The 12,566-nt window shown below is 44.4% G+C and overlaps 1 long non-coding RNA gene across 3 annotated transcripts in view; it reads right to left on the bottom strand.

Moving 5' to 3' along the window:
- LOC139165995 (uncharacterized) overlaps window positions 1-12,566 on the bottom strand; it is a 32,066-nt gene that overhangs the window by 13,654 nt on the left and 5,846 nt on the right. For all 3 annotated transcript variants that reach the window (XR_011558859.1, XR_011558860.1, XR_011558861.1), the window contains exons 2-3: window positions 11,352-11,442; window positions 942-1,128 (exon numbers count right to left, since the gene is read on the bottom strand). This is a non-coding gene — a long non-coding RNA (uncharacterized lncRNA). The remainder of the gene's footprint in view (window positions 1-941; window positions 1,129-11,351; window positions 11,443-12,566) is intronic.

The raw sequence follows: 12,566 nt of genomic DNA, 5'->3' as shown, positions 1-12,566 counted from the left end.
TCTCTCTCTGTCTCTCTCCCCTTCCCTCCCTCCTCCCTCCCTCCTTCTCTCTCTCCCTCTCCCTCTCTCTCCCTTGTCTAGCCTATCTAACTATCCCTCCATCCCTCCATCCCTCCATCCCTCCATCCATCCATCCATCCATCCATCCATCCATCTATCTATCTATCTATCTATCTATCTATCCCTGAGTCATCGGATAGGGGCAGCATATAAATCCAATAAAACTAAACTAAACTAAACTATCCATCTCTCTCCCCCCCTCCCTTCCATTCTCTCTCTCTCTCTCTCTCTCTCTCTCTCTCCCTCTCACTACCCCTCTCCCCTTTCCCCTCCCCTGTCCCTCTCTCCCTCTTCCTCTCACTCCCATTCCCACTCAACTCTCCCTCCCCCTCTCCCTGTCTTCCATTCCCATTCCCACTCACTCTCTCTCTCTTACTCCCCTCTCCCTCCCAGTCTCCCCCCCTCTCTTTCTTTCTCTCTCTCCCTCTCTGTCTCTGTCCCACTCCTACTCTCACTTAGAAATCATTTGACCCTGTCACCTTCCTAAGGCTGACAGTGAGGGACATGATAGCAGCATTCCAGCATTTGAGAGGCTGCCACCAAGAAGAGGGAGTCAACTTATTTCCCAAAGCACCACAAGACAAGACAAGAAACAATGGATGTAAGCTAATCAAGGAGAGAAGCAACCTGGAATTGAGTAGAAACTTCCTAACATTGAGGACAATTAACCACTGGAACGGCTGGCCTTCAGACACTGTGGGTGCTTCAACACCGTAGGTTTTTAAGAAGAGACTGGACAGTCACTTGTCTGAAATGGTATAGGGCAGTGATGGCGAGCCTTTTTCCCCTCAGGTGCCAAAAGAGAGTGCGTGCATGCTATCGCGCATGCACACGTGCCCGCATGCATAATTCAATGCCTGGGGAGGGCAAAAACAGCTTACCTGCTGTTGTGATTCCATCTGAGGCCCCTCAGGGAACGGCTGATCCTCTACCGGCTTCCTGCTCAGAGGGGGAGGATGAGGAACAGGAGGTTCAGGCAGACGGGGAGGAGGAATCTCAGGCTGAGGGAGAGGGAGGACAGCCAGAGTCCCCCGAGAGGGAGCTCTCCCCAGCAAGCAGCCTGGATTCCTTAGATGAAAATGCACAAGCAATCATCGATCTCCGGCAGAGAAGAGCAACACAACGAAGGGGACAATTAGCCAGGTACTTTCAGCACTAAAGAGGCAACAGCTGGGTTTGGGTGTGGTGCTCTCTGGAAAGGCTGAAAAGGCAGACCCACCCTTCCTGGCTTGTGGAGTATTATCTTTGGGAGTCCTGGGACCTGGCTGTGATCTTTGGCGTCTTGGAATTCTGGTTTGTGACTTTGAATACTGAAACCTTGGGGGGAAAAGGTGTGGGTCTTATTCTCTACAGTGGTGGGTGTGCCAGCAAGAAGTCTGCTGTATTGTCTGGCCGTCAGGACTCTGCTGTGAAGTCTCATAGCCTGCCTGTTGGGAAGAACAGGTTTTTCTCTGTGTTTATTTTTCAAACTATAAAGTGCCTTTGTTTTTACCAGCGTGTCTGGCTGTTTTTTCCAGTTGGTGTTGAAGTCTGGGGGCACCCAGACAGAACACCTGCCCTCCCCCCTGAGGCCCTCAGGAAGCCTAAAATGGTCTGTTTCCCAACTTCTTAAAAAAAAAAATATTTTTATTGATTTTCAAAAAGACAGACAAAGACATACAACACTAAACATTTAAGGAGCTACCATTGCTCCGCTTGCCGTAGAAGTCTAACTAATACAGAAATATAAAAAACCTAACTGTAGTCAGATCAAAGCAGAAATACCACACATGTAAGTGACATTCTTATTGAATTCAACTCTATATTTATAATATTAAACATATTAATTAAATTTCTTTATATTTTGAGATATTCTATACTTATACAAAAGGAAAAGGGAGAGATTATTAGTAATACAAAAGAAAAAGAAATGAAAGAATATACACTTCTAAGTTAATTATACTATATACTATTTCATTCTATCTTATAATTAACTGTTAATACCATTTTTAAAATTCCACCAGTCATATACTTTATTCCATATTTTATAAAATTCTGTTTCAGTTTAATTATTTAAACGTTTAGTCATCATATCTAGTTCTGCACATTCTATGATTTTTTTAAATACTTCAGTGTCTTATGGTATTGTCTTTTCTTTCCATTTCTGTGCAAATACTATTCTAGACATGTTTCCCAACTTCTGGTGGGCCCAGTAGGCTCATGTTTTCGCCCTTCCCAAGCTCTAAAGGCTTTCCTGGAGCCAGGAAAGGTAAAACTCCCTCCCCCATCCCCCTAGAGCAAGGGTCCCCAAACTTGGCAACTTTAAGACTTGTGGACTTCAGTTCCCAGAATTCAACAGCCAGCCAAGCTGTCTGGAGAATTCTGGGAGTTGATGTCCACAAGTCTTAAAGTTGCCAAGTTTGAGGACCTCTGCCCTAGAGTCTCTCTGGAGGCCCAAAATGCCCTCCCTGAGTCATTGGATAGGGGCAGCATATAAATCCAATAAAACTAAACTAAACTATCCATCTCTCTCTATCTATCAAGCTTGCCAGCTCTGGTTAGAACAGGGGTAGGCAAAGTTGGCTCTTCTGTGACATGTGGACTTCAACTCCCAGAATTCCCTCTGTGCAAGTCAAAAATCAGCTGACCAGCACACACAGGCAGGTGGAGTTGTGCCAGGGCAACGGATCATGTGCCAGTAGATATGGCTCCATGTGCCATCTGTGACACCCATGCCCTAGGTTCGCCATCACTCTTATAGGGTCTCCTGCTTGAGCAGGGGACTGGACTTCCAGCTCCCTACCACCTCTATTCTGATTGAGATTGATTGACTGATCCAAGGTAACCCAGCTTGCTTTGTGCCTAAATTGAGACTAGAATCAGTCTCCTGGTGCCTTATCCTTTTTCTTGCTTTGATATGGTCGATTGACTAATCAAATAAAGTTGATATTGATATTGATATTGATATTGGTGCCTTAACCACTACACTAAATTGCCATTGCATTAATCATCTTCCATTCACTAGCATTAATCAAGTCTGATCCTGCTTAGCTTTAGTTAAGATCAGCCCAAAGGTTGGCTAAACATCAGGGTCAGCTGGAACTTACCAGCAAAAAAGTTGCCCAGCCGGAAAAGAACTGGTGGCTAGTTGCTCTTTCAAGCCAAAACGTGTGGTGGACTCCCAGCTCTAAAACAATATCTGAGGTGGGGTGGAATGGCACATGAAGAATTAATGACTTCACTCCGAGGAATGAAATGTATCGTTTAATTTCAACTTGTGTAATGGGATCCTACAAAGGAGTGAGATAAAACAGAAGGGGGAAAAGTAGGAGGTAGAAAGAAAGACCAAAGCAAAGGTTGACTCACGGTGACTACCTGGGCACGTCCACCTAGTTTTCTGGGCAAAAGGTGTGGAACTAGTTTAACATTAACTCAATAAAAACTTATATTTAGCTTTGATCAGCAGGGACCCATGTGCAAAAAGAAGAAATGATCCTTAGATAGTGTTGTGATTCCGTCCGAGGCCCCTCAGGGAACGGCTGATCTTCTGTCGGTTTCCTGCTCAGAGGGGGAGGATGAGGAACAGGAGGTGCAGGCAGACGAGGAGGAGGAATCCCAGGCTGAGGAAGAGGGGGAACAGCCAGAGGCCCCCGAGAGGGAGCTCTCCCCAGCAAGCAGCCTGGATTGCTTAGAGGAAAATGCACAAGCAATAATCGATCTGCGACAGAGAAGAGCAACACAAAGAAGGGACCAATTGGCTAGGTACTTTCAGCACTAAAGAGGCAACAGCTGGGTTTGGGTGTGGTGCTCTCTGGAAAGGCTGAAAAGTCAGACCCACCCTTCCTGGCTTGTGGAGTATTATCTTTGGGAGTCCTGGGACCTGGCTGTGATCTTTGGCGTCTTGGAATTCTGGTTTGTGACTTTGAATACTGAAACCTTGGGGGGAAAAGGTGGGGGTCTTATGCTCTACAGTGGTGGGTGTGCCAGCAAGAAGTTTGCTGTATTGTCTGGACATCAGGACTCTGCTGTAAAGTCTCCTAGCCTGCCTGTTGGGAAGAACAGGTTTTTCTCTGTGTTTATTTTTCAAGCTATAAAGTACTTTTGCTTTTACCAGCGTGTCTGGCTGTTTTTTCCAGTTGGTGTTGAGGTCTGGGGGAACCCAGACAGAACAGATAGCTTCTGACTAGTAGACCTTCAGTACAGTTGACCATTAGAGGGCAGCAAAGAGACACAGAAATAAATTCTTTGCTGCCCTCTACTGTTTCCCTAGATTTCTACAACCCCAATTCTGGTAGTCTTAATCCTGACATGGATTAAGTTAGGCTGGTTGAGGAATTCTGAGAGTTGAATTCCCAAGATTTAAAGTTGGCAAGTTTGGAGACCCCTATTCTAGACACATAACCTAGCTAGATGTAAAACTCTTCAACACCACTGATAACACAACTACTCTCCAAAAAGACCTTGACGCTGTTTCTGAGTGGTCTAACACATGGCAACTCCAAATCTCAACTAGCAAATGCTCTGTCCTACACATTGGGAAGAAGAATCTGAACTCCAAATACGAACTGAATAATCAAATTATCACAGATAATCCCCACTCGGTTAAAGACCTTGGTATACTAATAACAAAAGATTTAAGTGCCAAAGCCCACTGCAACAATACAGTGATCCCTCGATTATCGCAAGGGTTACGTTCCAAGACCTCTCGCGATAATCGATTTTCCGCGGTATAGTGGTGCGGAAGTAAAAACACCATCTGCGCATGCGCGCCCTTTTTCCATGGCCGCGCATGCGCAGATGGTGGAGCCAGGGAGCGACGAAAGTTCGGAGGCTGGCAATGGTTGTTTTTAATGTCGGCCACCCCCCCCAGCGTCTCCGGGCTCCTCGCCGCTATCCCCCGCCCGCCCGATTCGCCCCTCTCACCGGCTTTCTTGGGGCACGAGTCCTCCTGCAGCAGCGCTGGCGGAAACGGCTTCTCGGCGTTTAGAATGCCTGCCTCCTTCCTTCCTTCCCTCCCTCCTTCCTTCCCTCCCTCCTTCCCTCCTTCCTTCCCTCCCTCCTTCCCTCCTTCCTTCCCTCCTTCCCTCCTTCCTTCCCTCCTTCCCTCCCTCCTTCCTTCCTTCCCTCCTTCCTTCCCTTCCTCCTTCCTTCCCTCCCTCCTTCCTTCCTTCCCTCCCCCCTTCCTTCCCTCCTTCCTTCCCTCCCTCCTTCCCTCCTTCCTTCCCTCCTTCCCTCCTTCCTTCCCTCCCTCCTTCCCTCCTTCCTTCCCTCCCTCCTTCCTTTCGTAAAAAGCACTTAAACAATAACAGAATAAAAAACCCCAGCCCTCACCTGCGTTTGAATTTCATTCACTCAGTCATTCATTCATTCTTCTGTATGCCACTCAGTCCCAACACTTTTAACCCACAAATTACCATTTCCCATCCCCTTAATTACCATTTCCCCTTCCCATTACCTCTACCTGTACCTGTACTGTACACATTGAATAAGACACTCAGTCATCCTTATTATAAATGATAACAATATTTATTTACATTTTTACATTTTTGGGGGGGGGTTAGCATAACTAGGATAACTCGGGATCTTCTTCTATCACCATTTCTACAATGGACACTGCAGGTGATGGTGTGACAGACCTCTTGGTTTTCATGACAAACATAGTTATGGGCAGTTGTTGGCGCAGTTTCTTTTTCTGGGCTAACATGGCTCTGTATGGTGCAAAGGTGTTGTCAAGGGAGGCCTTAAACTGTATAGAGCGAGTCATGTTGGGATCCCAAAGTTCCACCATGCGTTGTACATTTGCAGCAGCTCTGTTCAGTTCTGCAAGCCGCTCAAGCGTTAGGCCAACATCTTCTTCTTCCTCAGCTTGTTCAGCTTCTGCTTCCTCCTCCTCTTCTTCACTCGCTGACCTGGTCAGCTCCTCCAGATCTTTGTCTGTCAGCGGTAGGCCATGCTCATCAAGCAAACCATTGATTTCATCTGGGGTCATGTCAACGAAGCCTTCTCCACCCAGTGCCTGTGCCAGCTTCACAGAGTTCTGGACTGCAGCATCTTGAATTTCTTCGGGAGCAAATCCCTTGTAATCATGCACCACTTCTGGCCACAATTTCTTCCAGCAGGCATTCATTGTCTGTGACTTCATATCCATTAAGGCATTCTGAATGTTCTTCAGACACGATGCGATCGTGTACTGACGCCAGTAGGCCTTCAATGTGAAGTTTTCATCAGCATCCATTGCTTCCACGATGCTTCCAAGGGAATTGCGTGTGTACAGTGCCTTAAATGCGTGGATAACACCTTGATCCATCGGCTGGATAAGCGATGTGGTGTTTGGTGGCAAGAATTCAACTTCCACCCCAGCATGTTCAGGTGCCAGGTCATCATGGCCTCCAGCATTGTCCATTAGGAGAAGCACTTTGAAATTGAGTCCTTTGGCAGCCAAATAAACCTGCACCTGTGGGATGAAGCACTGATGAAACCAGTCCCGCGTGAGGGGTTTTGTAATACATGCTTTAGGATTATGCATCCAGTACACTGGCAATGCATTCTTATTTCTGTTCTTGAGGGCTCTTGGATTTCGTGACTTATAAATTAGCCCTGGCTTCATCAAAAAGCCTGCTGCATTCCCACACATGATCAAAGTCACCTGATCTTTCATGGCCTTAAAGCCAGGGGCTTTGGCTTCATCTTGCATCAAGAAAGTCCGTGAAGGCATCCTCTTCCAGAACAGGCCTGTTTCGTCCATGTTGAGGGATCACTGTATAGCCAAGAAGGCTTCAAGAGTTGTAAACCTAATCCTACGTAGCTTCTGCTCTGGCAATCTCACACTACTTACCAGAGCTTACAAAACTTTTGCCAGACCCATCCTCAAATACAGCTCATCTGTTTGGAACCCATATCGCATCTCAGACATTAACACCCTTGAAAATGTCCAAAGATACTTCACCAGAAGAGCCCTTCACTCCTCCACTCGAAATAGAATACCCTACGAGACTAGACTTTCAATCCTAAGCCTAGAAAGTTTAGAACTAAGATGCCTTAAACAAGATCTAAGTATTGCCCACAAGATCATATGCTGCAATGTCCTGCCTGTCGGCGACTACTTCAGCTTCAACCACAACAACACAAGAGCACACAACAGATTTAAACTTAATATTAACCGCTCCAAACTTGACTGTAAAAAATATGACTTCAGTAACCGAGTTGTTGAAGCGTGGAACTCATTACCAGACTCCATAGTGTCATCCCCAAACCCCCAACACTTTACACTTAGATTATCTACGGTTGACCTATCCAGATTCCTAAGAGGTCAGTAAGGGGTGAGTACAAGTGCACTAGAGTGCCTTCTGTCCCCTGTCCTATTGCTCTCCTATATCTCCTATACCTTTCTTCTATTCCTATATCTCTTCTTCTATTCTTTCATTGATATGTTCTATTACTATATCTTCTTTTCTATTCTTTCTTAGATATATTTTACTATGAGTATCTCCTCTATAACCTTCCTCATGTATTTTACTATGTGTATATAGATATGTACCCACTAAAACCCTCATTGTGTATTGGACAAAATTAAATAAATAAATAAATAAATAAAAATAATAAATGGTTTTGTTGCTCTCTAACCATTTGCACAGATCAAAGGCTTTGGCAAGGAAATGGTGAAATTATGTGTCTTTAGCAATGTCCATAATAAATCATTGTGATTCTACCTAGCAGTTCTCCCTATGTTTCTTGCTCTGCTGCTTCCTACCTGCCATCTGCCCCATGCCAAAAATGGATTTTTCAGTACAGGTGCCAGAACAGTGTCAACACTCTGACAGATACACAGGAGCCAGACTACCTGATTTCCTCAGTGAAATCTCCCATTACCCAACTTCACCCAATCGCATTCCGTCCTTCTCCCAAAAGGTGTTGATCCGCTTTTGATGGTTACCTTCCTAACCAAGGTTTTGCTTAATCCAAGTTGCAAGAATGCCTTATACTTTTACCATGATGGCTGTCCACCCCCAATGTACTAGGAAATAAAAGCCACACCATTCTGCCAAGAAAGCTGAGTTGTTTATCATCATCATCATCATCATCATCATCATTATTTAGATTTGTATTCCGCCCTTCTCCGAAGACTCATAATGTCCTAACTACTAATAATGTCCATGTAGTTTCTTTCCCTTTACATCTCTTTTTCAAACGTCTTTCCATATTATGTTTATGGTTTAATTCAGGATTTGCTGTTTGGAATCCAACTCAAGAGAGAGGCTTTAATTGGTTGACCATGTTTGGCTGCCAGAGCAAAGTTGAACCAGCATAGAATAGAATAGAATAGAATAGAATAGAATAGAATTCTTTATTCTTTATTGGCTAAGTGTGATTTGACACACAAGAAATTTGTCTTTGGTGTCTATGCTCTCAGTGTACATAAAAGAAAAGATACATTTGTCAAAAATCATGAGATACAACACTTAATGATTGTCATAGGCAACGGTGGGCTACGAGCCGAAACGCTAAATTGCGCTCGCCACCACGGCTCATAAGTTCTTGCGGGACCAGTGCACCTGTGGAGGTAGCAAAATCATGCACGGACCCGCAGGTAAAACTTCGCCAAAATACAGGCGGGATTTTGCTACCTCCACAGGTGCAGCAGCAAAATCATGCTGGTCCCGCAAGAACTTATGAGCCGCAGCGGCGAGCGCAATTTAGTGTTCTGGCTCGAAGGCCATCACCGGTCATAGGGGTCAAATAAGCAATGAGGAAACAATCAACATTAATCAAAATCTTAAGGATACAAGCAACAAGCTACAGTCATACGGTCCTAGGTGGGAGGAGATGGGTGATAGGAATGATGAGAAAAAACTAGTAGAAATAGTAGTGCAGACTTAGTAAATAGTTTGACAGTGTTGAGGGAATTATTTGTTTAGCAGAGTGATGGCATTCGGGGGGGAAACTGTTCTTGTGTCTAGTTGTCTTGGTGTGCAGTGCTCTGATGCGACATTTTGAGGGTAGAGTAGAGTAGAATAATAGAATAGATCAGAACAAAACATAATAACAGAGTTGGAAGGAACCTTGGAGGTCTTCTAGTCCAACCCCCTGCTTAGGCAGGGAAGTTCATTAGAATTTTTTTTAATTATTATTCATTCATTCATTCATTCATTCATTCATTTATTTATTTAGTCTGATACCCAGTACATATTGAAGAGGATAGACATGAATTATTATATATAAAGAAAAGATATAAAAGTAGAGGAGAAGATATATGAAAGGAGGAAAAGATATATGATATATGAGATAAGGAGAGACAATTGGACAGGGGACGAAAGGCAGGCTAGTGCACTTATGCACGCCCCTTATTGACCTCTTAGGAATCTGGAGAGGTCAATCGTGGATAGTCTAAGGGAGAAATGTTGGGGGTTAGGGGTTGACACTACTGAGTCCGGTAATGAGTTCCACGCTTCGACAACTCGATTGCTAATGTCATATTTTTTACAGTCAAGCTTGGAGCGATTAATATTAAGTTTGAATTTGTTGCGTGCTCTTGTATTGTTGCGGTTGAAGCTGAAGTAGTCATTGACAGGCAGGACGTTGCAGCATATGATCTTGTGGGCAATACTTAGATCGTGTTTTAGGCATCGTAGTTCTAAGCTTTCAAGACCAAGGATTGATAGTCTGCTTTCGTAGGGCATTCTGTTTCGAGTGGAGGAGTGAAGGGCTCTTCTGGTGAAGTATCTTTGGACATTTTCTAGGGTGTTGATGTCTGAGATGTGGTATGGTTTCATTAGCTCATGAACAGGTTACCCCCCCCCACCAGCCCCAGAAAGACACAAGGCTATAGATTAAACTGGAAGACCAGAAACCACTCTAAGAAAGAAAGTTGTCCACAACTCTGAGCCTGGTGCCAAGGCCAATGAAGAACACCAGTCATTCTGTTTCTGTTTGCACATCTTTGTCTTTTGTTATCTTCTCCCGTTCCTTCTCTTCGGGTCTGCTGTCTCCAGGTACTGCCACATCTACAACTATCCAGACTTTTTTTTCTGTGTGTGTCTTTCTTATCAACAATTCTTATTATGCTCCTTGGTATCTGCATTACGGTTAAAGGAGCACTGAAACACTCCCTTGCAACAGCACCGTGTTTTGCTTTAGTGGCACAGTTGAGAGAGCTGTTACCTCAAGTGACCGCCTAGGTTGTTTGGGCACTCAGACCGTTCACCACGTTGCAACCTGTCTCCAGCAATAGCTCGGAGCTTGTTTAACCTTTGCACAGTGTTGCCCAACTCTGCATATTTCCTTCTCTCTAACCCCCCACCCCACCTGCCATCTCCCAATGCACATACTGGTAAAGTTCAACATTTACGCTTTCAAAACAGGTGTTGCTAAAAAGGACGCCTTCTTTCAGAAAGAAAGAATTGCTGCATTGCCTTTTGTGTTCTTCCACATATCCATTTCTCTTTTCCTGATTTGTGCCTTGCCAGACTCTTAAGAGTCCCATAAAATGGGAAATATTCAGCCTGTCCTACAATTATCCTACAGATTATCTCCGGGACTGCCTTGTGGCGCACGAATCCCAGCGACCGATTAGGTCCCACAGAGTGGGCCTTCTCTGGGTCCCGTCAACTAAACAATGTTGTTTGGCAGGACCCAGGGGAAGAGCCTTCTCTGTGGCGGCCCCGGCCCTCTGGAACCAACTCCCCCCAGGGGAAGAGCCTTCTCTGTGGCGGCCCCGGCCCTCTGGAACCAACTCCCCCCCAGAGATCAGAATTGCCCCCACCCTCCTCGCCTTTCGTAAGCTCCTTAAAACCCACCTCTGCCGTCAGGTATGGGGGAACTGAGATATTCTTTCCCCCTGGGCCTCTACAGTTTATGCATGGTATGTCAGTATGTATGTCTGGTTTTTATAATAAGGGTTTTTTAGTTGTTTTATTATTGGATTGCTACATATTGTTTTTATCACTGTTGTTAGCTGCCCTGATTCCACAGAGAGGGGCGGCATACACATTAAATAAATAAATGAATGAATGAATGAATGAATGAATGAATAAATAAATAAATAAATAAATATTGGACCTCCCTTCCTCTGGCTATGTGGAGCCTCTAAAAATAACTTGGGGGCATGCCCTCCAATGTCTCCCAGGCTCGGTTCTTTTGGCTTTTGTGGTTAAGGCAGCAGGCTAGAAAGTGGAAAACTATACATTCAAGTCCCGCGTGTGCCATGAAAGCCATCTGGGTGAGCCAATCACCATGAGGCATTGAGTTCTAGTCCCACCTTAGGCATGGACACTGATTGCGTGATTGGGGCCAGTTGTTCTCTCAGCCCAACTCACCTCATGGTTGCAGGGGTTGTTGTGATGAAAATCGGAGGAGGAAGATGTGTTGGCTATGAATTGGACAGGAAATGATAGCTAGATACAGGTGCTTAGATAGATTGTTAGATAGACAGACGGAAGGAAGGAAGGAAGGAAAGAAAGAAAGAAAGACGGAAGGAAGGAAGGAAAGAAAGAAAGATGATACAAAGATGATACAAAGATGATACAAAGATACAAAAGTACAAAGATACAAAGATACAAAGATATAAAGAAAGATAGAATAGAAAAGGGGGAGAGAGAGAGAAGGAGAGGGAGGGGGAGGGAGGAGGGGAGAGAAAGAGAGAGAGGAAGAGGGAGATGGGGAGGGAGAGAGAGAGAAAGTCAATTTATTTTCTTTAAATAATGTAAAAAAATCCAAAATAATTAAAAAATTTAAATAAAATAAAATAAAATTGAGTTAAAAGATATTCTGGCCTCCCCCCCCCCTCCATCCTCTCCTTCCTGGTGGGGTTGTGACTGTAAAACGCTTTCACCCTAAAGTGACGTGTAAAAGACCTGAAGTTGTACCAAGAAGCCTTAGAAACCAGCAGAGCTTTAAACAGTTGATTACGTTTATAGTTTCTCTGTGAGTCATCTTCGTTTTCAAAGCTTTGTCATCACTTATCTTTGGACTCGTTTTTTTTTTAAACATATAGATTGTGTTTTGAAATGATTCCCCTGATCTAAAAATAAGATCAGAGCTGTGTCGCAATGGGCCATTTCGTATTGTGGGTGGGGTCTTCACCCCCCCTCCCCCCGTTATGAACTATTCCTTTCTCTCAGTTCTAAGCAGGCAATATGAGCTTGTGTCTTAGTTTTGGGGAGTGTCAATATTTTGTGGTCCATGGAGTGAAAGAGAGGACATTTTAGTCCATGTTGTCGGTGTGGATTTAAAGGCTGAAACCAATGACAGATAGAATTCTTTATTGGCAAGTGTGATTGGACACACAAGGAATTTGTCTTTGGTGAATATGCTCTCAGTGTACATAAAAGAGAGGATACATTTGTCAAGAATCGTGGGGTACAACTCTATAGGGGTCAAATAAGCAATGAGGAAACAATCAATATTAATAAAAATCTTAAGGATGCCAGCAACAAGTTACAGTCATACAGTCATTAGTGGGAGGAAATGGGTGATAGGAATGATGAGAAAAAACTAGTAGAAGTAGTAGTGCAGACTTAGTAAATAGTTTG

This window comes from Erythrolamprus reginae, chromosome 3 (assembly GCF_031021105.1).
Source record: "Erythrolamprus reginae isolate rEryReg1 chromosome 3, rEryReg1.hap1, whole genome shotgun sequence".
Classification (NCBI taxonomy): Eukaryota; Metazoa; Chordata; class Lepidosauria; order Squamata; family Dipsadidae; genus Erythrolamprus; species Erythrolamprus reginae.
The sequence above is the reverse complement of the archived record's forward strand: the minus strand, read 5'-3'. Positions and strand labels throughout refer to the sequence as shown.